Source organism: Tenrec ecaudatus, chromosome 14 (genome assembly GCF_050624435.1).
Source record: "Tenrec ecaudatus isolate mTenEca1 chromosome 14, mTenEca1.hap1, whole genome shotgun sequence".
In the NCBI taxonomy this organism is placed as follows: Eukaryota; Metazoa; Chordata; class Mammalia; order Afrosoricida; family Tenrecidae; genus Tenrec; species Tenrec ecaudatus.
Window position 1 is genome coordinate 58,306,552 of NC_134543.1, and position 27,395 is coordinate 58,333,946.

The 27,395-nt window shown below is 39.5% G+C and overlaps 1 protein-coding gene across 1 annotated transcript in view; it reads left to right on the forward strand.

The window, feature by feature from the left end:
- MDGA2 (MAM domain containing glycosylphosphatidylinositol anchor 2) overlaps nucleotides 1-27,395 on the forward strand; it is a 1,044,700-nt gene that overhangs the window by 390,448 nt on the left and 626,857 nt on the right. The window lies entirely within an intron of this gene.

Genomic DNA, 27,395 nt, shown 5'->3' on the forward strand with positions numbered 1-27,395 from the left:
TAGAATCCCAAATGAGTTCTAGTTATTTTATGACGGTCTTAAATTGTTGTCTTTGCCCCCCGTGGAGTAATTTACTTGTATGAAGTCACCAATAAATATTTGTTAAGTAGAATTAAATGCAATGGAAACTCTGGTCTCAGGGCACACATTTTTAACCACTTCCACAAAATGCTCAGATATTTCCCCATTCGGTACTTATTGTGTCCTCTCAAAGCCTCATTGTGTCATGCCACTCACTGAGCCAATCTTACTTCTTACACAGGAAGAACATTGGTGAAAGAATGCTTAGGGAGAGATAACAGCTTAGATGAAATCCTTGTTATGCTAATGGCCAGCTTCCCTATGCAAATTTCCCTTCTTTTCATGGAATAGTAAAGTCCTTCAGGTCACTTTTCCAATATTGCATACTGCTATGTGCTATACAATACCTGAGTCCTACCATATGTTTAATTAAATTATAATTAGAAAACGAGTCTCAATACAAGCATATTATTAAAATACGAATGTACTCTTGATAGTTATATATATTTAAGTTTTTTAAATTACAGTATTCTTTTAGAACAAACTTTAAAAAGTACTCTTTTCTCTTAATGGATTTTATAAAGTAATAACTAACATCTAAGATAAGTTAAAATCTCACAGTGGTTTTTACAGGCATACGAGGTGCAAGGTGATCTACTTCTGTTCAGTACTGTTTAATTGTGAAAGTAGTTTCTGAATGCCTCTACACAGTTGTGATACTTCTTACTATTCAAATACCTACTTGATTTAATTCCCACTTGAATTATTTAAATGGGCTTTGACAAAATCTCAAGATTCATACTGATAACACAATGAAGTTACAATTTCGTTGCCAGTCCATCAGAATCCAGTCTTTCGCCTTCAGTCTGGCCTTCCACTGCATTTCACCTCATCAGTATGGAAGGCATTACTCTGTATGAGAGAGATCTCAGAAGCATTAAATAGACTATGGCTGGGTCTCAAGTGCTCTTCCCTTTTTATTAGCTGATGAACTATCTTCTTAGATGCACATAAGTTACTCCTTCTGAAAGTCAGGCTCTCCAGACTCAGTCGTGGCTCCATCTTTTTGTTCTCAACAACTCTCTGCTAAAATGTCTTTGAAGTTATTGCATGACTTCTTTCACAGCTAAACCTAATTCTTTGAGTGTAAATCCTTTACGTTTCAACATATCATACTGCTTTTGGTAAACTCTGGTAAATAAGTGTTCATGAAGCATGGTTTTTATTTGCAATTATTCCCAGCATTTGTGAGTATATTTTGTGAACAATTATTGTTTGCAAAATTTCTGTCTGCTGGAGAAGACATATTGAAGTTATAACCAAATACACTTATAACCGTTACCTTTTGATTATATTTTCTGTTAGTAATGTGTATCACAGACCATGTGGTAACATGTATTTTGTTGATGCGCCAAGAGTTGGACTGCTAACCAAACCATGCTCAGTTCAATCCCACCAGCCATTCTGACGGATAAAGGAAGCTTTCTGATCCTATGTAGGTTTACAGCCATGGACACCCAATAGACAGTGGCTTTGAGTTAGCGTCAACTCCATGGGAGATGTAAGGTTTTTAATCCTGAAAGATAAATAAAGATTAGATTGAAAAGGATAGTGATAATAAAATGCAATGATAAATAAAACAAAATGCAATAACAAATCATAAATAAATAAATAAGATTGCATTATTTGATGTACATTAGAACTAACTCACCACAGAAGTACCCTATAAGTTGGGGACAACTTGTATATCATTATTAATATTTATAATTACTTCTTTATTACTCCTAGCTGGTACTTTTATTTCTTCCAGTATCCTCAAGCTTGGTCATTTAGAATTCTTTATCAATTCTAACCTAAGAACCCTGTCATCTTTGAATTCTAATCTCTCTTATTAAAATCATGTAAAAGTAGTATCAATTCTACTTCCACAATTTATTTTGCAAATGCCCCTTCATTTTTTTTCTCTCATAAGTGGTCTCAATAGCCTTCCTTTATTTGCCACAGTTGATTCCAATGTGATACAATGCATCTTTCTTTTGGTTTATCTTACTGAATGTGGCCTCTGTAACGATCACCTTCATATCGTGCATCCTCACATATCTTCCATGGTGCTATTTTCTGCATCGTATTTAGTGTTAATGTCTTTGTCTATCATTCAGTGTCCTAACAACTATGACTCCCTTGGTACATTATTTTGGCCCCTGCACTGTACTTCCCTATCAGATATTACTATCCTTGAGAATGTGTTGACTTCTCTTGGCTTTTTAATATACTCCTATGCTACTATTCCCAATATTTAAAGTACTCTTTCCCCCCCACGTATGTCCCAAAATGTTTTAACTATTTTTAAAAACCCAGATCAATCCCAGCCTCTCAAAGAGACAGTTTTCAGTTCTCTTCTTCCAAAGTTAATTTCAGTTCCCTACATCCTTCATTTCATGATAAGTAGAAATCTCTTATAGAGCTTTTGTATTAAAAATCCTCAAATTTTTGCATGAGTTTCATTACGATAGATTCAGATTTACTGATAATGTCCTGCAGTTGATGAGAAAAGGTCTGTTTGACATTGTCACTTAGACCCACAAGCCCTCCTGAAGAGAGGCGGGGTTCTCTAGAGAAGCAGCTTCTGTCCCTGGGATGAAGAGACGGATGCCATCATCATATGTATCCTTGATTCATTTGAGTGCAGATGAGTTCTCAATCCCATGGCCTTAATTAAGGATACATTGAGAAATCAAGTCAGAACTTCAATTTCCAACCAATGATCCAAATAAGCAACCTAGTATCTTTATGTTTTTCATGACATTTCTGGCTATCATTTTTTAAATCATTTTATTAGGGAACCATACAACGCTTATCACAATCCATACACATCAATTGTGTAAAGCACATTTGTACATTCATTGCCCTCATCATCCTCAAAACATTTGCTCTCCAATTAAGACCAGGCATCAGCTCCTTATTTTTCCCCCTCCTTCCCTGGTCACCCCTCCCTCATGAACCCTTGATAATTTATAAGTTATTATTTTGTCGCATCTTACACTGTCCGACGTCTCCCTTCACCCACTTTTCTGTTGTCCGTCCCACAGGGAGGAGGTTATATGTAGAGCCCTGTAATTGATTTCCCCTGTTGACCCCACCTTCCCCACACCCTCCCGGCATCACCACCCTCACTGCTAGTCCTGAAGAAATCATCCACCTGGCTAACATTTTATTATACTTGGACTCTCGTACTTTTTCTCTCTCTTGCTTTTGTCAAGCTTTACTTCTGAAATTGCACTGTGGCAAAAAAAATTGATTTATTATAGCCTTTTTTCATTTGTGTTTTTTCTGTTAGTTTTGTCTTCCTTATTTGGGTGTAGAATCAGACCTGTATTTTCTTGGTCCATCTCCCCCGTTTGCCATGTTATATGTGCATTGGAGGTGCCCTGGTGGTGTGGTGCTTAGGCCTCGTTGGCTATGACCTAATTGACAGGCTAGATTCCACCCCTACACTCATAATGCTCTCAAGTTATCACCAGACTATGTAACTACCACACCTCTCCTAAGCAAGAAATGAGTCATTTATTTTATCATCAATGCTAATCAGGTCTAGCTGCAACTCATTTAAATAACAACTATACTTGAGACCTTTATGTTTAATTCTTGTGTATTATTACTCATTCAGAATGGTTGATTGGAGCTATCCTGTCATCGATATGTGTGACTTTTGTTTCTGGGACAAGGTTTTTTAACTTTTAACAAAGTTCACCCAGACAAATGGTTCAATTTAGTCTTTGAAAAGAGGCATCTTTTCATTATGTTCTTATAATGCAGCCTCGAACCCCCTCTCCTATTGATTATCTCTGACAAATACTAGCTTGTTTCCCCTCACCAGTAATGCAGCTGCGGAGGAAAGTGCAGGGCAGTGTGTGTGTGTGTGTGTGTGAGCAGGGTGTGTTAGGGAATGTGGCAGCCCTGGCTTGAAGAGTAATGTGTATTAGCTGATTCAGTTCAGTACTGATGAAATGTTTCCTGCGTTCACCTCATTGCTCATGATCTTGAAAACTATTCAAATGTTAGATAAACAAGCAAGAATTAAAATGTAATGAGTGTCTTCTCTTCACAGAAAGTAGGATTATTACACTAATGTCTCAGTCCACTCTGAAAATCGGAGTATTCCCAGGTCCTAAATACATTTGGGGCAGTGGCAGCCATGGAGACTACATTCAGAATACATAGGTCCTGTGTTCGGATACGCTCACATCAAGAAACCTGCCTCCGCTGTGCTGGCACTCGTCCCAAAGGACAGAATCAGCCTGCGCACTGTTACCCCAGGGTCTGCCTCTCTTTGCCAGAATGCTTGATTTCATTACTTTTTAACAGTAAGTTTCTTTTTTTTTAAGTCTGTTTCTTTCTTGCTAGAGAACCCTAATCATAAATTAATAATATGTCTAATAAAGCTCTTCACTAATTGCATCACAAAAGCACTTCATGAGATTGTTGTCAGAGGGCGACCTAGTTTTAACTCTTTAAAACACGCCAAGAGAATATCTATTAAGAAAGAGGAAACATTACTTTACATGTAGGAACAGTTAGCTTCCCTCATTCACAACTGGATCCTCTGCTGGTTATGGCAATTCCTGCCGAGTACGTTTTGGAAACGTATGCCCTGTCACATATGGGCCCCGTCTGTCAGAGTCAGTCTCCAGTGACAGGGAATCAATCCAAATAGAGCACTGTGAGGGGAAAGTGCTTTTTTTTTAATTTGGAATGACTTGGATAGTCTCTCCTCGGTTTCTCTTCACTCTGTGTACTACTACATTTGAAGTTGAGTATTATGAAAAATAACCACTTTAGTATTTTAATGAAAAATAACCTATTTATTTCTAAGTAGAATGATGCACACAGCTGTAAAGGAAGAGATTCTAGAATTAGAAGAGATCTTGATCAAGTGAATTATTTGAACATGAATGATTAAGGTATTGCTGTTTTTCTTTCTGAATATGTGTTTATGCTTTCATCTTTCTATTCCATTAAATTATTGATCATATTAATATAAGTATATATGATCAATAACTTTAAAATGAAACATTATTTTGAATATTATCAATAATCAATGATATTAATTCAGCAGAAAATGAAAGTAAGGCCACATAATGATCCAGGTTAAAAACATGGTGGCAGTTTCGTTTGGTAATTGGGGTAGTTAATTTATTGTGCTAACCTGGCTGATAAACATATGTGGGGTTAATGGCTTAGTGAACCTCTCCTTTCTAGTTCTCGGGTCTCTTGCTTTGACTGTCGGACCAGGGTGCAGCTGCCTTAGCAGTTCCCTGCTTCAGCTGGCAATGCTCACTTCCTGCAAGACATCCCTGAGGAGAAGCCACATGGACCTACCCTGATGCAGCCCTGGGTGCTGGAGCAGCCGTGTGGAGGCCCCTGCCCGCGCTGAGGTGCTTACACATTCACTGACTCGGCTTTCCTCCTGCACTCAGTGTCATGGCGTCTGCTTTGTGAGGTGGAGGAGGACTTTGTGGATTGGCGTCGGACATATGGGTTAATGGGTTAAGGTTGGACTTGTGGGCTTGGACAGAACTGGGTTGGGATGTTTTCTTGATGTGCACTTAACCTATATATAAAACTCTCTCTTATACATGAGTTTCTGCTCTAAAGAACCCAGACTAACACAGTAATACAATGTGGCTATCTTTTTAAAGTCACTGTTTTCAGCCATTGTTCTGGAACAGGGTATGATTTTTTTCCCTCTCTGGCCCAGTTAACACTATGTTCATTGAGTACCACTTGACTGGTGAGAGCTGTTAGTTGTCTCATTGTTCCTGTTAGATCTGTCTGTAATGCAGAAGAACCCAAAGACCAGGGTAGCATCAGTCCACGGCCAAAGACAACTGGTTTTAAAGGACAGGAATCCAAGTAGGTAGAGGTTGGATTTTAAATTTTTAAACTTTAGAGCAGTCAATGTATAACAGCCAAAAGTGGAATTCCTTCTTATCTTTAGGTGTTTTACTTGCTAAATAGAATCTGGACGAATTGTTATATGTAAATGATATCTTTTTTAATTTTCTATATCAAAACGAGATCTAGCGAAACAAGCTATTACATGAAAGTTAAGTTAAACTAACAAAAGTCCCCCTTACAGCTGTGACCTTAGGTAGGCCGAGTGCACAGGTGGAAGCTCACGGTGAAATGTGGAGGATTTACCCGAACGGATTGTGGTATCATTTTCACGTGTGTGCACACACGTCTTCCCACTCGTCACGAAGAATGACACAGCTAGATATGCAGGAGCTACATCTAATTTGTCTTCCTTAATTCACTCTCAGGTTTATCTTTATTGGTCATATATGTTTTGTTTGTGAAGTTTATTATAATTCCATTCTTGTCAGATTGCTGTATGTCCCTAAAATCTTCGTCCAAATCGGCTTTTGACACCGTCTCTTGTGACATTGTCTTCTGGAGTTTTCGTTCTTGTTTTTGGAGGGAGCGGTGCTTCAAGTGTAAACATCAGGGAATGATAACCTTCTCTCGTGTGTTTGGTACAAATGTGGATATTCAAAGCAATCTAATTCTCTTTAGTCCACGTTCTATCCATGTAAGAATAATAGAGATAAATCAATATGCATTTTTATTAAAAGTTCATACTTTTAAGCATCCCTCTTTTTGTTTATTGTCCTAATGTTAAAAAGAATGGGCTTCATGGCTTTAGAAACTTACTTTCCCTTTCAATAGGCATTTTCTGTGGATGGATCCAATACTTATTCACTGTGTTATCTAAGCAAGCGTGGGGTGAGGGGGGAAGGGAACAGAGAAGAGGGAAGACAGGACGCATGGGAGGATCAGAGGAGTGATAAAATAGCATGGAAAGGAAGAGAGAGAGACGAGGTGAGACAAGTGGAAGGCAATACAGAATATGCTTTCATTCCTACATACATATCACGTTTAGTAACTGTATCCTTGTATCATAAAGAAGAGCGTGTTAAACAGTAAACATCTATATTCCCAAAGGATGATTAAATTACAGTATTTGAATTTTGTTTCTACTACTGCCATAGATTCCCAACCTAATCAAAGTATCAGAGCATAAATTTGTCCTTTCTTAAAGAAAAAAATTAGTTTGTAAGGTATCACCCTGTTAGTGGGTATCACTAGTTTTGAGAAAAACGTGCTCATTTCTGCCATTGTACAGAATGAGTGTTGATGAGCTTGGAGAAAGGCAGTAGTCCTGACGTCTTCTGTAGTTGGAATGTAGCAGCAGGCCTGGCGTGCACACTGCCTGCGTCGTGGAAGGGTAAACTAAGTGCAGTCCAGGAAGGAGAATAAATGTACAATGTGTGCAGAAACGGTTTCATTATTTGAAAGGCAAACGGAACTTTTCAGATTATAACATGCCTTCTGAAATGGATCTCTGTATGATTCGGAAACAGACACTCAAATAAAAGGATTGGGAAGGCATGATTTGCTTTAATTTTATCAAATCCATTTATACAAGTTGTAATAATCTGTGACATGAATGCATAAATCCGATAATTTCTGTGTTCTGAGTCCAGGATTTAAAGCAACGTGGCAAAGGCTCTACTTCCAGGAAGAATATTTCAATACGACACTTGGGGAAAGTGTTGTAACTTAACAAAACACGCATTTCAAGCAACATTTTCTCAGACATTTTCTGTGGAGAAACTCGGGGAAGACAATTCAGCTCTAGCTCTCGGGCTGAAGGAAACCATGATATGAAGTATCTCATCATTTGAGCTCTGGAGAAGCGCGAATTGGAGATAATGCCAATCATGCATCACAACACCTAGCTCCAAGCTCTGTCCCAGCAGGGCGATGGTGCTTATTCCGGCCAGCCTAATCAGGCACATGCACCGGCCACCCACGTAGTTGAACAACGAAGTGATGGGTCCTTTGGGTAGCTCACTGAGGTCAGTTATACCCAGGCTCAGATGACTGCAGCCATTGGCCAAGCTTTGTACTGAGTCTACGACCCGGGCTGTGCCACGTGTGAAGAAGGCAGCCTGTCCAGACTAGAGCACTAGCACTTGTGATACTACTACCGCTGATCCTGACCCCCTAGCACCTCAGTGTGCATATGTGCCTCAGCCCGGGCAACAGTTTGTAGTGGCGATGCCCGCAAGAGTATATGATGCTAAAACCCAATTAGACAAGTCAAATTCAGTCCAGCACATGGGTTTCAAACCAGCTGCTCCAATAAAATAAAGTAACCACAGTTTTCCTCAGGTCCTTGGGAGATAGGTACCCACAGCAAGTCACTACACCATGCTATCCTGCTCCCGGCTCTTTCTCTCCACAGTTGACTATTTATAATCAGAACAGTCACTCCCATAGCGACTCTGCTGTCCTACAGGACGCCCAGCAGCTGTGGACAGCACGGTAGCTACAGTCAGTAGCCCCGTTATAGGGGGCTGGCTCCCACAATTACCCCCCCCCCCAGCTCCCACGGCTCGTTCTAATAGCCTTGCTGAAGTCAATAGAGCTAACCAAGCAGCAACTGCAGGCAGCTCATAGGCCTGCCCAGGGAGCGTGGGGACTTATTGACAAGAGTCTGGAAGATTCTTTGGATGAGTGATTCTGATAACTTGGAGGGAGGAAGGGGGCATTGGATTGTGGAGGCATAAGCAGAAGTGACTGGGAAGGAGGAGGATGGGGTGAGGAGCCCTGGAAAACAAGAAGGCTGCCATAGGCTGGTGGATAAAGGAGCACATCTTGATGAAGCTCAGTGTTCAATCCAGATCAAGACTTATAACAGTGCAGTTGATGTGCAAAGGTTAAGTAACGCTGACATTCTAGGCATTCTCACAGGCATTTTAAATAAGTCTGGAGCTTGATAAGATGAATGTGGAAAGTGAGCTAGCCATGCTCCTTGCCTGGACAAGGAAACAGAGAAGTCCCAAAGTGATATCGCAGTGTTCTGGCCAATGGCCAGCTGCTGCTAGTGAGTGGTTTTCTGAGAAGCTGTTCAAACTGAAAGTTGCTCTTGCTTGATTGACAGCATCTGTGGAACATACACAAGGTGTTCGCCATCTGCGAGGGACCCCGGGGATGCTGCCGCTGAGCGTGGAGAGCGGGGTAGCGAGAGAGGCCAGGAGGTTGTGGAGGGTACCGAGAAGGCTTTTGTTGGACCGTGGCCTGGTTCAAAATACCCAGAACCAGTCTGGGACTAGAGTCACTGATGCCTAATGTGGGGCACGGAGGAATGTGCGGTATTCAACCTTGAAAACAGAATACAAACGGTTTACAGGTGACAAGCCTAAAAGCTGTCTTCTCTGTGGCAGCTTACAGGGAGGAGGGACGAGAAATAGGCTCCTGGATGATGGTGGTCCCGTGGAATGCGTTGAGGTAGCTGCACGGGGACAGACAGAGGTGGCTCCTGTGGTGGCCGGTGCATGGCCTGAAGTTATTTTGGTGGAGGTGCAGGGAAAAGCTGATTCCCCCCCCCCCCCCCCCCGAGACCTTTGGGCTTTGATGAAACATATGGGAAGGATAAGTAGACATGGAGTACTGGGGAAATTTAGAAAGCTAAATATAATCAGAAACTCAAGAGTCTAGTCCTACTAGACACAGTCTGTTTCTAAGCACCACTGTTGTGTTAGGTAAGGTATTGGCCAGTGCATTTTTCCACGACTTTAGCTGATTTTACAGTAGTTTGCATCTAGGATATTAATGACGTGAGATGGCATGATTGTGATGAAAACGAAGTGGGTTCATTGAGAGGACAGACCTATTAGCATTAGATAATGATGTTAAGGGTAAGGAATCTGGTCTAAGCAAGTGTGTGATGGTATTAGCAATCAGTGATGTGCAGACGTTGGAAAGGAGGCATCTTCTCTGAGGGCAGAAGGGTGTGTTGAGTATGAGTTCAATTTGCATGTATTGAGATACATGAGAACCTTCCAGGTGCATTGCTATGGAGTCCATGAGGACGGGGTGGAGGTCTGCGTTAGGGTAGGCATTTGGGAGTCATCTGGGTACAGACAGTAACTAGGGCAATTCTATAACTTGATGTCTGTGCTCTGATTAATGAGAAATTAGGAGAATCAGCTACCACAGCAAGGGGAGGAGCCAGTGTTTGAATAGTCCCTCCAGATCATAAATTCTGACGAGCCCTTTCTCAGTATAATTGATGAACCAAAAAAGGTGGTCGTTCTAGGGAAATACTTCTGCAGTTTTGAGAAACACTACTGGAGGATTTTCTGGAGAATATATAAATACAAGCAATAAGAGAACTCTCCCCAAATGAACAAAAGGCCTTAGCACACTGTTATTGATCTCTGCAGCAAACGTGAAGGAATATTTCTCATTTTATCTTTTTACTTTGTGGGAGCAAATTATTTAGTTACAAATAATTCTAGTGCCATGAGTTAAATACTTTTTACACGAAGTTTCCATGAACGTATGTGGACATATATCGTTTGTCATCAGTTTTCCTTAAGTTTTAAAAATTTTCTTGATTTCTCCATTTAAACAATGAAGTTGATTTCCAGATTTTGATTATGTAATCAAATACATTATCCCAAGTAGAAGGAATTTAAACATTTTAAGTCGACTCTATTTTCTCTCAAATAAATGCACTAGAAAGGGAGCTTCACTGCCATTGAGGTGCTCCTGGAAGCATTTGACTGAAGTCTATGCTGTGAATTCTTACTGTGTGCGACAATTCATCTTCTCTCGTTACTTGACACACTAATGTCGGTCAGTGACACAGCGTCACTTTACAGGTACTGGTAGCTAATAGGAGCGTATTGACATGAGAACTTGTCAAAAAGGCCTTTCATTAGAAATTAAGGAACATGTGATATATGTCAAAGTAACTCTGGAATTAGACCCTCAGGTCTCTCATTTCTAGGCCTTAATTAAAATAGTGACTTAATTTGCATAATAACATTTTGGTTTATGTCATTCCTTGGCTATTCGTTTTACATACTAAACCTTCAGTATAGAAAACACTTTAGAATAGCTTTCATATTTACTTGAATTTGTTACAAACACTTCATTTTTCTGAAGACGGGTCCTTGTGGAGTTCCTCAAGGAAGATCTGTCTGTCTTCTGCACATCAAACACTCTACTTACGGATGCCAGTGAGAGTGGTACCTGAGACAGCACAGGTATGAATTCCTACTCCATTCTCTGGCGGTAAGCTAATTAGTTATTTCATAGGGGTCTCCTGATTTTTGTTTATTTAAATTAGTCTGTGATATTAAGCAAATGAAATCTGATTTACTCTTCTAAGATGTTTGTGTTTACTCTCCATGCTTATTTTCCAAAGAACTAGTTGCAGTTGACATTGTCAGCAATGACTTCATTCCTTCCTTCATCAATTGTTATCTAAGGGAAACATTAGGTGTGTTGGCGATTTGGTCATTTTATTAAATAAAGGATTTAAATGACATATATGCTATTTTTACAACTGCTTCTTATTTATACTCTTTATTTTTGAAAGTGTTTAATTCATGGAAATTTTGGAAAAGGAATGTAATTATTTTAAATCTCATCAATACTATTACTTCTCCTATATCTCTTTCGACACATGGGAGTCATGGTGAGTCAGAATCAACTCAGTGGCAACTTGGAACTCCATGTATGTTTCCTCCTTAGCTGGACATTTCAGAAGTCCAAACAAAAAGGAAAATGTTGAATACCTAACCCTATGGTGAAGATCAAAGAGTAAATAAGTAATTAAAGGGTTCAGTAATTAAAGGGTTCTTAAAACATCATTAGATTGAACAATGTAGAATATGTTAATGCTCATAGACTATTGTGTTGGGAAGAAAATTTTGAAATCTATTAAACCAACTTTATTAATGATCTGAATAAAATTAAGTCTGAATAGCTTTTTTGGTCTACCACCTAACATCAGCATGGTCTAATTTATTCTTTAGGGAAAAAGTGGAAATTTTTCCAAAATGACATTTACAAATTAAGTTTAGGAAAAATGCTGAGAGAATTTCATCATGGTAGCAAGGTATTATGTTTAAAAGTGACCATTTACTTAGTTTTAAAATATTTACCTGTTAGTTCAAAAGCACAGGGTAAAACACTAAACTAGAAGTTGGTAATGAAAAAAATAGGCGAATGATATAAACTTAAATTTAAAATATCTGGTGCACTTTATAGGTTGCTCGTTTAACTACGACTGTCCCTAAGATTTTTGTAATATGACAAATTTCCCACATTGTCTTATTAACAAGCTCTACCGTCACCAGAAGCTATTATGACAATTCTTAGCCAGTATACTTATGTGTTTATTTAGAGAAAAATGGAGAAAAAAATTGATAACAGAGTCCTGCTATGTTGTAAAACAGAGGAAATGCAGGTATTTTTGGGAGAGAGAGGTGGGTGCAGCTCAGTGGTGGGCTTCAAATAATTTAACACCAGATTCACTTCCCTAATGAGTGTTCTCAGTATTAAAAAAAATGATATACTGAAAGGTAGATTTACCCCCTTATTTTGTACAATTAATACTTATATAAGTACTAAAGAGGTACACAGAACCAGATTATGTTGTGAGAAAGAGACTTAAAATATTCATGAAAAAATATTAAATGACACCTCACAGAGTGAACATTGCCACAGATGTTTAGAACATGCTGTTACACTGATAAACATTAAAAAGCCAGGGGTGTAAATTTTTTACTTCCACATCGGGCAGCTGCCCAGTACCCACCTTAGAGAAAATCCTGAGGACAATTACAATTTTAACAACCAGTTTGCCAAACTCAAGAAAAAAATAAATATCTGTTCTGCCAAACTGGTACCAACTGACTAAACCCCACCACGAGTTCAGTCCCGAGAGCTTAATACATCACTGATCTGGGAGAGGACGTAGAGATGTCCAGGGATGATGCTGCACATTGCCATAGATGTCATGTACCTTCAGGGAAAATCTCAAAATCCCATCTCAAATACATGGAAATTATTTTCTTTGTTTTTAGCAGAAACTTGGAGCTTCCTCTGGTCCTGTAGTTCTTTTCAATCTATGGGAACTTTTATTTAACAATTAAAAGTTTAATGACAATTTTTACTAATGATTCTTATGCTATGTGTTGTATTATTTAGATACATGTTTTTTATTTCAAAGAGCTGTATTACACAAGGTAATTTAATTTTCTAAAAATCCTTCGCTTGCCACAGCAGAAATAATTGACAATGTTATATTATTTTCTCCTAAATCCCCAATGTGGAAAGAATGCAGACTCTTTTGAAAATTCAGAAGCAGCACAGTAAAATAACAAAATAAACAAACAAAAAAATACAGCAACAACCACCCCAAAATTTGTTTCTGCCATAAATCAGAACTGAAGTCAAAACTCAGATTTTTACATGCCGTTACCAGGTGTGTTTCGTCTTCTTCCCATGGAAGCAAAAACATGTGTTTCTCAATAATTTAAAGGGAATTCTCAGGGACTGTTTTTGATTTTGATGCGTGAAGACCCTACAGGACAGAGTGAACTCTACACAGGGTTTCCAATGCCGTAATCTGCACAGAAGTAGAGTGTCAAACCTTTCTCCCAGAGATCAGTTGGCTCAAGCCACTTCCCTTGTGTTTAGTAAGTGATCACTTTAGCCATAGCGCCACCAGATCCCCATTAGAGAGGATTAGAGGTGAGCAAAAGAAGCTGTTATCTTTAGTATAGATTATACCTCAATGTAAAGAAGACCGGAATCCTCACATCTGGACCAATAGGTAACACCGGGATAAACAGAGAAAAAGTTGAAGTTTTCCATATTTTGTCTTGCTTGGATCCACAAGCAATGCTCATGGAAGCAGCAAAGAGATCAAAAGATGTGTTGCACTAGGTAAATCTGCTGTACACGACCTACTTAGAGTATTGAAAAGCAAAGCAAGGATGTTACTTTGAGATTTAATGTGTCCCCTGCTCTGAGCCATGGTATTTACAATCCCCCCATATGCCTGTGAATGTTGGGCATTGAATAAGGAAGATTGAAATAGAATCTGTGTGTTGGAAAGGTGGTGCTGCAGACGTATATTGACAGTATCGTGGAGTCCTAAAGGGACAGACAGAGCTGTCTGGAAAGAAGTATGGCCAGAGTGCTCCTTGGAGGCAAGGACGGCTACACTTCTTACATGCTTTGAGTATTGGCAAGAGATCAATCCCTAGAGAAGGACACCATGCTTGGCAAGATGGGGGGGCAGCGACAAAGAGGAAGATGGCACAGGACCTTGCGGTGCTTTGTTCTGTTGTGCGTGAGGTCACTGTGTATTGGAACCGTGTGGGTGCATGTAACGACGCAAGAAGCTGTCTTTGGTAAAGTCTCAGTTCATAAGACCATTTCCCCAGCAGAGTCTGAATCTTCCCTGCTTTATGGTACCTGCTCAGCTGCCTGGTTCAGCAGGAAAGCAGAGGCATTCTTTGGTGCATACCACTATGGTGCTTCTTCTCTGCTGGGTTCTGAGAGGCATCGTTGTGACAGGTTCTGTCTTGGGACAGGTGATGGACTGTGATTTCTCAATGGGCAGACTCAATGGAGAGAGTGGCTGGCCTCAGGATTCTCTGCCTGCCACCGGGCAAATGGAAGAGCAAATGGAAGTTTTCTTTTTGGCATAATCTAGTGTAAATATTGTTTGTTTTCTTGGTGTGCTAGACTGGAATAAATAATGAATTTCCCTAAATACCCAATTTGTGATTAAGGTTGGAGCACAATGATGAGACTAATTTTATTTTGGTATGGGCTGGGGATTTGTGATTATTTCCAAGAAAGCTGGAAAGCTCTTTTATTTAGAAATAGGATGAGTATTCTTAGGCACATATGAGTCGAGAGAAATTAAAGGAGTGCAGGGTACTTTCCTAAACTACCTGTGCCTTTAAGAGTGTTCTGGTTTCTTAAGGTACTGTGACATTTCATAAAAGACAGGCAAGATTTGGTTCAAAGCACCTTGGAGGATTCTTTAACCACATGATATATGGCTTCTAACATTATAAAGAGGAAGCGGTGTCCCAAATTTGATTTACAGAAAGAACTGACCAAAGATTGTAAGGATTTATGCCACCCCAAGCTAAAATGTTAGAATAGTTCCACTATCTCCTTCACTGTGCCTTTGCACTGACTTATAGTCTATAAATAATAGTACCATATAATCAAGGAAGAAACTTCTTGCATTTTCCCCAGATTTTTTTTTTTTGATAGTCTATGGTCCATCCTCCACAGTTCACGGAGTCCTTCTTGTGTTTCTCCTGGGTGTTGTAAATGGGTCACATGCTTGGCTGATCACCAAAGAGTTGAAAGTGAAGGTCCACACAGAGGCCCGGTGATAGACTTCGGAAAAACCCACTGAACTATGATCATAGCTCTCAGGTGACACATGTGGACTTGCCATGGACTGGTGTCAACTTGGCAGCAACTGGCTCTTGTTGGTTATTGTATTTTATCTAAAATACATAGATTTGGCCAAGACCTGATCTTACCCTTCTGTGAATACAATTAGGGAAGTGGCGTAGGAAATGATAATCCTGATAGAGATGGAGCAAGCACTTACCTTTACATCTGGTTGCCAAGTGTAGTCTATGCAAGTCTTTTATGAGAAAAAAGATGGAGCTTAATGAAATACGTGATGCAAGTTCAAGTATTCCCCAGGTGTTGATCATCTGTTTCTCATGGGAAATACTAAGAACTTGTTGAAAGGCACAGGGTCGGAGCAGCGAGTAGAGACGGAAGGGGCTGTGAATGGCTGTGCTAGACTTGATGGCCCACAGTTCCTCTCAGGTACACAGGTCAGAAGTTGTCAAATGTCATATTTTGAAAAGACTGCTAAGAACTTCAAATTCAAGAGAGCTTGCACCCCACCCCATCTCTAAAACATACGAGTCTTTGAAGTTTGAGCTGTACAGATTAGTATGTAACCCTTGTAGTGAAAGCAAAGAAAGATATTTCTGACGAAAACTGGAGTTGCAAATATGGAAACCTCATGCCGGAAAATTCAAAGAATGTGACAGAGTTCCCAGGCCCTGGGAAAGGACCTCATGTTTGGTAAAGTAGAGGGACAGACAGGGAAAAAGATGAAAGACAGGATGGGTGGATTTACACCGTGGCGTCCACAACGGGATCCAACCTAGTAAGCACTGTGGGAGCAGACTGTGGGTCTGACTGCACTATGTTTCAGTTTCTTACGACGAGAGTTGGGAGTGGAAAAAGAAAAAAACCTCAATCAAGACACATATTTCTTTTTGTGAAACTTAATTCAGATGAATACTTTTCAGTTTTGTGTTTGGGTATCTATAACTTAATTCCTTGATTCTGTAATGGTTACAAAAGATGATGTTGCTTGCAGTATTTTTTGTTTATAGAAATGAGTAATTGCTTTTTGTTTAACATTAAAATTTTATGGATAAAGTAAAATTGTTATCAAGTATTGTTGATTTCTTTTAATGAAAAACTTTCCCCCATCTTCTTAAAAGAGTATACTTACACTCATGTTGCATATAGACAGACAAGTTGAATTAAAACTAAACATGTAAACCTCTTTATTTTAAATTCTTGACCAATAAGGACCTAAAAGATCATGTAATAAAAAGAGATCGTGAATGTTTGGATTTCTTTAATTTTACATAGGAAGCATTAATAGCTGCCTTATGAAACCAGAGGCTTCAGGGTTTAATTTTCTTACCTTTCTTTGGGTTTTGGAAAGCCTCTCAGGGAAGCTCAATTAATTTATAACAATGCTGATCAAATGTGCTGAGGAAATAATACAAAATATTAAAGCCTTCCGTATTCAGAGGTGTTCACTAATCTCAAAAGAGGTAGATATGATCTTCTCTTGCCTACATGCGGAATAATCAATAGCATCTCCCTCTTCTCACTATGCATCTCATCAAATTAAAGGAAGCAGCATTCCCTCCAGTGGACAGGGATAAGAGGCTAGCCAAATGTAGGGGAGGGGTGACAGAAGTAAGTTTGCATTCGTACTGAAATAGCAGTTAATTAAACATAACCAATAGGAGATGGCTCAGTACTGATTAGAATTATGCACATGCTGTTTGTATGTAATTGTTTTTACCTTTCACGATTACTTACATAATGAAAAACTTTAATGTTTGTTTTAGAAAGTTCTTAAAACAAAACATGAAAACCTCACAGCCCTGGAGGTATTGCTGATTCCTAGATGCCCTCTAAGACAGGGTTGGGCTGCTCTCCTGGAGTTTCCCAGACTGTGCCTGTTTGTGGGAGCACAGAGACGGGTCTACCTTCTTCAGAGTGGCTGGTGGTTTGGAACTTCTGACCCTTAGGGTTGCAGCCCCACGCATAACCACTATGTCACTAGAGCCCCAGGAAATTATTAGAATATACATAATATTAAGTATTTTGCTTAATTGCATGTTTAGTACATGCTTATATTTAAGGATGCAATGAGTATGGTAATGGATGTGCTCACTTATCGACTAACAGCCTATATTAACTGTGCTGGTTCAAAGGGTCCTAAGTGAAGACACATAAGCCATTCAGTATTCACTACCATTGAGTCCATTTTGACTCATGGCAACCCTATAGGACAGGGTCGAAATGCCTAGGTGAGTTTTTCAAATTGTAACTCTTTAACGTAGTAGAAAGCACAATCCCACTCTCTCAGTGCAGGGGCGTGGTTTTGAACTGCTGAACTGGAGGGTAGCAGCCCAACATGCGTAATCCCTATAACATCACGGGTCCTCTCACGTAAATCAAGACTGTAGGAAAGGTAAGTGGTTAAAGTGATGACACACAAAAGAGCAGCCTAAAAAAAAAGAAATTTCTATGTCCTCCTCCCCTGATTTCTTTCTTTTTTAAGCAAATACAAATGATAGTTAGACCAACTGCAGTGTACTGCAGTGTATCGCAATACAGGTAAGGAAGTTTGGGTGAGAAGGTAGACTCATGCTGACTATTTCTAATCGCTAACTCAAGGAAAGCTGAGTGGAGACTCATTGATGGTATGTGGCTGTTATTGTTTTCTCGTTCCTGTTTAATATAAGAGAGATGAAATATATTTGTATGCTACTGGGGAGGATCCCTGGTTGTCTAATATTATTTTACAGAAAAGCTTGGGTAGTTTTGAATGATTTCTTTATGTGTCATAGTGGTTAGCAAAGATCAAGTTTTAAAAGGATGCTATAGAATGGATTGCGCTCCTCCGAAAGATATGTGGAAGTGCCATCCACGTTCCGGTAACTATGTTGTTGTTTTTTTTTGGATACAGGAGTTTTCCTGTGCTATACCAATAAGGCAGATACACAGTGGGTGGGACCAATACCTAATCACTCCCTTATTGTCTCATACAATGACTGAAGATTAGACATAGAGTCACACAAAGGGGAGTGTGAAATAACACAACATAACACCAGAAATTAGAACAGAAAGTTACTAAGAGAATCCATTTAGCTAATTCCCTCATTGGGATTTTAGCCCCAGAACTGTGAGGAAGTGAATCTCTTTTCTTGCTGATCACTCATCTTGTCGTAATTTTAATAGTATCCCTAGAAACTAATAGAAAAGGCACATAAACAGAAAAGCAACAATTTTTTAAATTAAAAACAAGAAATATAAAACAAAACTTGCTTTGTAGAAAATGTGTGTTTTAGAAAATGAATGTTGAATAACACTAGATAGTACTAAAAACCCCAAACAAAACCAAAACCACTGCATCCAGTCAATTCTGACACCCAGTGAGGCAGACTCGAACTGTCTTTTTGATCAGAAAGCTTCATCGTTTTCCTGTGGAGTAGCTGGTAGGTTTGAACTGCTGACCTTGCAGTTAGCAAAGTAGCACATACTATAACATAGTATAGTTTAGACCAAGCGTTACATTTATGCATGAAAGACATTCTGTTTTGTTTCTTGTAATGTAAATAAGCAGTCTTTGCAAAATGATGGTTCGAGAGTATTAAGATATTCAATTTTATAGTTTTACATACTTTTTTCCTAAGCTTGGCTTGACTTACAGTTTTTCTCCTCCACTAAAACTCAAGCCACAAAACAAACACAGAATCAGTAGCTTTTGAGTGAAGTGGAGCAGCGCTCTGGTCTTCAAAGGTACCTTTGGGCAGATTTGCACCGCCAACCTTCTGGTTAGGAGCTGAGTGCTTCATTGTGCAACATCTCACTGTCATTAGTCTTCTGCTCCCCGTTGTCCACTGACATCTTAAATTAAGATGTAGATCGGCTTTTCTAATTGTCAAAGTGCCTTCAGCGCTGAGCTACGTGGCCCGCCCTCCATGTTTCGCCTCTCTTCATGCCGTTTCTACAAGGGCCATATTCTGTTTTCCTGCGACTTCTCTGACTTCAGAACCAGGCGAGTCTCTTTCCTTGGCTTTTTCACTTTAAAAGCGCCTGTCCTTCCGGGTTCTCTCATCGTGCATATGTCATTTTGCACTCTATACAGTGTGCTTAGAGACTTCTCCTGCCCAGCTTCTGGCAACTATCAACCACCGCTCAAGAACTAGTCCTTATCTGTAGCAAGAGTTTATCTGTCATTGCGCATCTCACTGACAGCATCACATACTGAAATATTCACTTGTCCCCGACAGCCCTCCCAGATTTGATACCATTAGAATATATGATGTAATTAGCTAAAGGAATTGAGTTGTAAGCAAGAGGGACACATATGGATTACACCTATATATCTAACGCTAAATTCCAGACTGTGAGGAAAATAATCAAATAATAAAGCTATAACTCGGGTAGGAAAGAAAATAAGAAAAATGAAAGTTACTGTAAAAATGAGTGATAGTGGAAGTTCTGAAGTAAACACGTGAGACCAATCATTGGCAATGCTGATTAGAAGCCAGAGTGTTTTATGAAAGCATGGAATCACTTAAATCAACAGACAATTGGAATGAGAGCTTTATTCTCCTTATGTTTGCTTTATAAAGCAAAATTGAGTGGCTGCTAACAGAACGGTGTGACATGTGCCAATTTGATTACTTTTACCGGCCAAGTGGGAGGAATGCGTCTCTCTTCCTTTCTCTTCCACACAGAGAGAAGCTAGAACATGTGAGGGATATTAGATCAGAGTGATTCACTAGAGCTTCTGAGAGGACAAACCAGGGAGACTTCCTGTCCCCACACTGCCTCCCCCACGAAGTGTATGAGCTACACCAGGACCAGACAGTCTGGTTGAAGAATGGCGGTATTCAGTTGGCAACATGAATCCCCACGAATAGATTACCATGCTTCATCTAGTGACCAAAAGGATAGTCTTTGATGACATCCGTGCTTCTCTGCCACCATCATGTTCAATTAATCACCAGTCCTTTGTATTAAATCTCTAAAAGAATCCATTCCCGGGTCTACGTGGGGTGCTACTTGTGTTAGGGTCTGGGTGCTCTTGGCCACATTTTCTCTACCTTTATCCACCTTCCACACATGGGACAAACTGGAGCCAAAATGTCATATTGGAAGAATGGTAACAGTATTTCATAGTTTGGCATAAATTATAAGCTACCAAACTCAGGAGACACTCTTACAGAGATAGTTTGAGCACACTATTTTGCTTTTTCTAGAACATCTTTCCCTTTCTTTCTCCACATGCAGTTTTCCGAACCTCGGGTAAATGTCAGTGACGTTGTGGGACCTGGTCGAACCCTGCAGGCAGGCTCGGTCACCCTCTGCTTTGTCCTCTTGTAGGGCTTTGTGCTCTGTTCTGTTAAGCCGAATATCCCGTTCAGCTATAATTATTTTCTTTATAAATTGGACAGAATCAACAGGCCGTGAACTCCTAGAAAGCACAGCTTGTGACATTAGTCCTCATGTCTGCAGCCAACGCAGTTTTGTGCTTGTACCGTGGCTAGTGCTCAAGAAATGCAGTCTTCAAGGTCCATGTGAGACATGAAATGGTGGAGAATAATTTCTTTTTGTTCTTTCTTCAAGAGAATGTAGAGAACATTTGAGTTAACTTTGAGAAGCGCACGCTAACAAGATAAAAGACTGTCTCCCTTTTGCCCTTTTCGAGTAGCCTTTTGAACCCAAAGCCAGTTTACTCAAATTACAGTAGTTGATGTGATTAATATTAAGAAAGATTTTTTTGTAATGGGATTAGGTTTACTTCAAGAAAATGTGGATGAATATGAGTTCCATACAATATGTTAACATTTTAATTCATTACTGACTCTACAGGGCAAAGGGGATCATAACCCTTAGTCCAATTTCAGGAAGATGAATTGAGGCTTTCTTTTTTTTAAAACAATGAGATAAAGGGGGGAAAAAGTCTTGCTTCAAGGACAATATTGCAAATTGCATTGGGATTTAAATAAATGAATCCAGTGCCATGATGGTGGTTGTTTTGCCAAAACGTAACCACAGCTTCATGACAGTGGCATTTTCTAAAATTGAAATTGTAAATTAATTATGAGAGAACTATGCTATGATTTAGATGATGTGGGTCAGATATCAGAAACAATGTTCACATGAGCACTGGGGTGTTTAGTATCAAGTTAGAAAGTTAAGAAGAATATGAATCCCTGAACCACACATTTTACTGGAAGGAGAGGAGCGAAGGAGAGAGGAGAGGAGCAGACAGGGAAAGGAGTAATCCAAGAAGGCAGCAGGAGCATGTTTGAATGTTCGTTCAGGAAAGCTACATGAGGTGCCATCATGAGTGGGGACATTTATGATCCCACGAATACAGAGGAACACAAAGTGCTCACTGTGTAATTTAAATTTTCATTTACTTACCCACTAATTATGGGCCGATACAACAGGGAAGTTGACTTTCCAGTTGGATAAGCAAGATGAGGACTGGCTTTCAGAGTCTCTGAATGGCAGGTGAAGGAATGAGGGCCCTGTCAGAAGTCATCCCCTTGATAGGTTTGTAAGCGTGAGAGGAGTCCTTGTGGCATCGTGGGTTACATGCTGGGTGACAGCACCAGCAGTTCGAACCAACCAGCTGATCAAAGGGAGAAAGAGGAGGGGCTTCCAACTTCCAGGAAGAGTTGTTCTCTCAGAACCCGCAGGGGCCATTCCACTCTTACCCCGCAGGCTCCCTCCGAGTTGGGATTCACTGCATGGCTTTTTTTTGGAACCATGAGAGACATGGTTGTAATACAAATTTCAGAAGGTAATTTTGTCAGTTGAATGGTACCATGTTTTGAGCAAGGCCCGGGGAGGCGGGATGATGAGTTGGGACAATGACACATTGTTGAGCTTGGAGGCATAATAATGCTTATCTCCTCAGCCTCGTTGGGCTGTGGAAACTGCTTTCATGAACATTTGCAGTCTTTCATTATTTCCCACATCTAGTATGGGGATAATTAGATCTCAAGTTTAACTGATAGACATTTCTTAGTAGACCATAAGGTGTAATGAAAATAACAAAGAGCAATGTTCTAGTCTCATTTTGGCTAAAATTGACCTATAATTGAGCTGTGATGTGTTAATGGGTCACTTGACATCTTCAAGTTTGCCTTCTTTAATCTGGAAAGAATATCATTGATTTGGTTGTGCTTCTGGTGACTCACAAGAGTGAAGAGGCTTACAAAATGGACACTTTATCATTGAGCAGCGGAAGTCCTAAACATGGTTTAATAAATGCTGTGAACAAATAGAACTTTTAAGCACGCATGGTTTGGTGAACAAATAAACTACCCTGGGTACATAATACAATTATATGATACTTCTGTCTATGAGACAGGCAGTGGGTTCATCTGACTGTGGTATATAAGCAATTACCTCCTCCCATAACGCGTTAAACATGAAATACCAGACGTTTAACCCTTGCAAAGGAACACAAAGTGCTTACTGTACAGTTTAAATTTTCATTTACTTGTTTGCATAATGACACTCTGTAAGATACATCTTAAAAATAACAATACCATGTGCTGATTTGAAGTTAAAGCAAAAATAACAAGTGCAAATTAATCTGGATAAGATGCCATCTTGCTGTATAATTAGCTGTATTAATAAACCTCTGGGCTATCACTTATTGAAGTAACGTTAGTGTACAGATATATTTCCAGATAGTGGATATATTAAGCTATTTTCCTTTCTATTTTTACTTTGCAAGACTTTGTTGATTGTCATCAGTTTGTTACCCACTATAATATGGACAAGACAGATGTCCCCAAGTTGGTATCTGTCTACTATTGTTTATCTAAATTGACATTTAAATTTGATTACTTCAGAAAATGATGTATAGAAACATTGTTTGAAACAGATCTTAGCATACTAAGAATCTCTAAAGATTAGGATTTCAGTGTCATAAAACCAAACAAATGATTGCACTGTCTAGACTAGATCCAAAGACCTTGCAGAAAATTGTTGCTAAATTGGTGTTATAGACAAAACCAAATATTTAATTTGTGTATCATTTAATTTTTCAACCCAGTGAAATAGAATTCAATTATTAAAAAAACAAAAATAAAGGAAAATGATACATTTTTAAAATGAATCTTTGAGGTTTTATTTCCCTTAGCCCACAAATATTTATAATAGTCAGAAAATATTTCTAATAATTTGATCAAATTTACACCATCACTATAGTCACCTGGAATGTTTGGGGAAAATGTATATTTCTGGAGATTTCCTCAGGCAGAGCATGTTTCTGGGTATAGCAGACTATACTCTGCATTTTCAAATAGTTCCGCTGGTGGTTTCTCGATGTAGCAAATGTATGAATATATTTTGAGAATTACTCTTCATTCTCATGTCACTGATGGAAAGTCTTTCCACGTTTCATTTGATGGTGGATATTCAAGAGCAGGTTCCAAAATTGATGTCTGAAAAACCAAATTCTGCTTAGGCAGCCAGAGTCAGTAGGCTTTGTTTAGCCACAATGGGCTTTTCCATTGTCCAGTTTTTGCATGAAATTAAGGACGGTAATGAAATATGGCCCTTTTAAGTCTCAAATCATAGGAATGGTTTATGTATTGATCCTATACATAAAACAAAGCATCAGATATTATAAATCAAGATTTCAATTCTATTTTTTTAACTTGGAGTTTTCAGGAAGGGATTTATTTTGGACTTTCATTAATGTGTTTTAATGCAATAGAATAACCAAATTCATTTTCAAATGCACGACTCATAGTCTTTATAATGTTTTATTTAAGACATCAAAACATGACAGCACTCATTTTTTAAGCAATCAATCCAGTTGCCAACAAGGCGATTCAACTCCTGTATTTCAGAGTAGCACGTTGCACCTCTCGGGGCAGACCACAAGTCTTTCTCTTAAGGCATCTCTGGATGAGTTCTAAATGACAAGTTTTTATTTCATAACCCAGTTCTTATTCATATCAACGAGGACTCCTGGTGCTGTCGAGTCTTTTAGGTCATAGAGACTGCATGTGACGGAGTGGATGCACCCAGAGGATTTTCTTGGCTGTCACCTTGATGGGAGACATTGATCAGTCTTTCTTCCTTAGAGCTTATGCATGGATTAGGACCACCCTGTCTCATTAAGCAATCAATCTCTATCAGTTGGGTCTCCTGGGGTCCTTGCTGTTAACATTAGGTGCTGTGAAGTTAGTTCTGACTTATAGTAACCTTCTGCACAGTAGAGTAAAACTTTTGTCTGGTCCTGGGCCATCCTGTCAAGCCTTGCTATGTTTGAGCCCACTGGTGGAACCGTACATCAAGCTCATTGAAGATGGTCCTCTTTTTTTGTCGACCCTCTACTTGATGAGTTGGATGTCCTTCTCCGGGTCTGAGCTCTCCTGATAACATGGTCCATGTGTGTAAAAAGACATTCCCCATCTCGGCTTCTCCTATAAGCATTCTGGCCCGGTGCCTTCCAGCACAGAGCTGCTTGTTTTGAACTGCATGGACACCATAAATCAAGCCCATCGGTTTTTCTTTAATCTTCCTCATTTGTTATCTAGCTTTAGAATACATCTGAGGCGATTGAGAATACTATGGCTTGGGTCAGGGGCACTTTATTCTTCAGGACACCTTTGCTTTTTAACACTTTAAAGAAGTCTTTGGCATTTTCTCTAAGAATATTTGCCCCATTCTGCGAGTCCTCTGATTTTCTGATTGCTGTTGTCATCTCAGAACCAAACCCACTGCCACTGAGTTGTTTTGCATGAATAGTACAATTGCCTTAGAGTGTTTCCAAAGCTGTACATCTTCATGAATATAGTCTTTCTCTTCAGGAGCAGCTGGTGCGTCCAGACTCCTAGGTTTTTGGTTAGTAGCTTAATACTTTAACTACTGTGCATTAGGACTTAATTAAGCAACTTAAAAAAAGTATTAGCCACCCTGTAGAGAGTTTCCAAGGCTGTATAAGTCTTGATGGGAACAATGAGCCCCACCCTTCCCCCACAGTATACCTGTGAACTTGAACCACCAACCTTGCAACTCACCAGCCCAACAGTTACTTGACAGTGCCACCGAGAGCCTTAAGCAACTATTGCCTCTGGTAATAATACTGCTATTTAGAATGAAGATTACTCCCAGGAAATCTTGAGACTATTATTCCTTAAATATAGGCTTTTCATTTGCATTAATTAAAATAACTATTCCATCCTCGAATTCATTATAAATAAAAATGCTGAGTTCACAAGTGGAGATAAGCTTTATTTTGAAGCAAGAAACTGGCAGTAATCTACTTAATGACAGGCACATCTTATTGCCTGAGTATTGAGAATTTTTTTGCATATAGCTAAATTATATGGCACTCAGTGAGCACTAATCAAGTTTTATTAGCCCTGTGGCACTAAAGTAGAAGAAAAACATGTATTTGGATAACTTACCGAGACTTTTCGACAGGCATCAGAGTTCTGTACTTGGGTCTTAATGTTTTTTTTTTTAATTTATTTTAACAATTTATTGGGGCTCATACAATTCTTTTCACAGTTCATACATATACATACATCAATTGTATAAAGCACATCTGTACAGTCTTCGCCCTAATCATTTTTTTCTCTTTTCTTCTTTTACATTTTATTAGGGACTCATACAACTCTTACCACAATCCATACATATACATACATCAATTGTATAAAGCACATCCATACATTCCCTGCCCCAATCATTCTCAAGGCATTTGCTCTCCACTTAAGCCCCTTGCATCAGGTCCTCTTTTTTTTTCCCCCTCCCTCCCCATTCCCCCCTCCCTCATATGCCCTTGGTAATTTATACATCGTTATTTTGTCATAACTGGGTCTTAATGTTTTACTGACAATTTCTGTGACTTCATTTAGAGAGCTTTTGTTTGTTTCAAATCGGAGGCTTATAAATATTGCAAATTAAGAGGCTTTTTAATGGATGAGAAACAAATCATCTCAACCCTTTGCTCCCTGCATATAGCCTAAGATCAGAGATGGTCAGACTCATAGAATTAGTTGACTAATCCCATTTTCTTCCATTTGGGTTTCCTATTCCTTTTTTAGTTACTTTAATAAGAAAACTACACATTTATCACTAAACTTGTGTTTTTATTTGGATTAGGTGGGAGTTTACATTTCCATCTGTCAACTCTGCATTTAACAGCTCCAGGCACTCACCTATCCCTCCTCCCCTTAATCTCTCTCACCCACACCCCATCAAGCTGCCCTGCTCCTCCACACCCACCCCACTGAATTCTCTCTGCCCTATTTTGGACCCCAGTCCTCCTTTACCCCCAAGTCTATGCTTGTCAACCTTCTAGTCCACGGCTTGCCACCTTCACCCTCCCTCCCCTGTGAACCTCCAAAGTTGGTTCCCTTTGGCGTGCACTCTGTCTTGCTGTTTATGCTTATGGTAGTGGCTTCATACAACATCTGTCATGTTGTGATGAACCAGCTTCGCGGAGTGGCATAATGTTCTCCACATTCATCCATACCATGAGGTGCTTTGTGGTTTCATCATTGCTTTATAGTCGTGCACAGTGTATGTGCCGAAGTTTCTTTATCCATTCTTCTATTGATGGCCTTTTGAGCTTTGGGCCAATTTTTGATCATCTATTTAATCTGACTTGTTCAAAATTCACATTGTACAGGACAATCAGTACAAATTCCCAAATTCTTGCTATTGTGAAGAACACAGAGGTGCATACATCTATTTATATGTCTTCCTTCTTTCTTGTATATCCCAAGCCGAGGGATTGCTGGGTTGTAGGGATTTCTAAGGAACCCTGGTGATGTCACAGCTAGGTTGGCATTGGTCTGGGATCCTCCTGGCAGGCAGTTGGAAATCACCAGCAGCTCTGGGGGAGAAAGGCTGGGCTTTCCACACCTGCAAACAGTCTCAGAAACCCAGTGGGGACCGCGATACGTTAGCCTAGACTTGATGGCAGCGAGTTGTTCGGTTTGGGTTCTGGGGTTTCTCGCGCCAGTTGTTTCCAGGGTGCCGTATTGCTTTCCACCGTGGTTGTACCTGCTTACAGAGGACGTTTCCAACCCTCTGCACACCCTTTCCAGCATTTGCTGTGTAATTTAATTTTTTCTTAAATT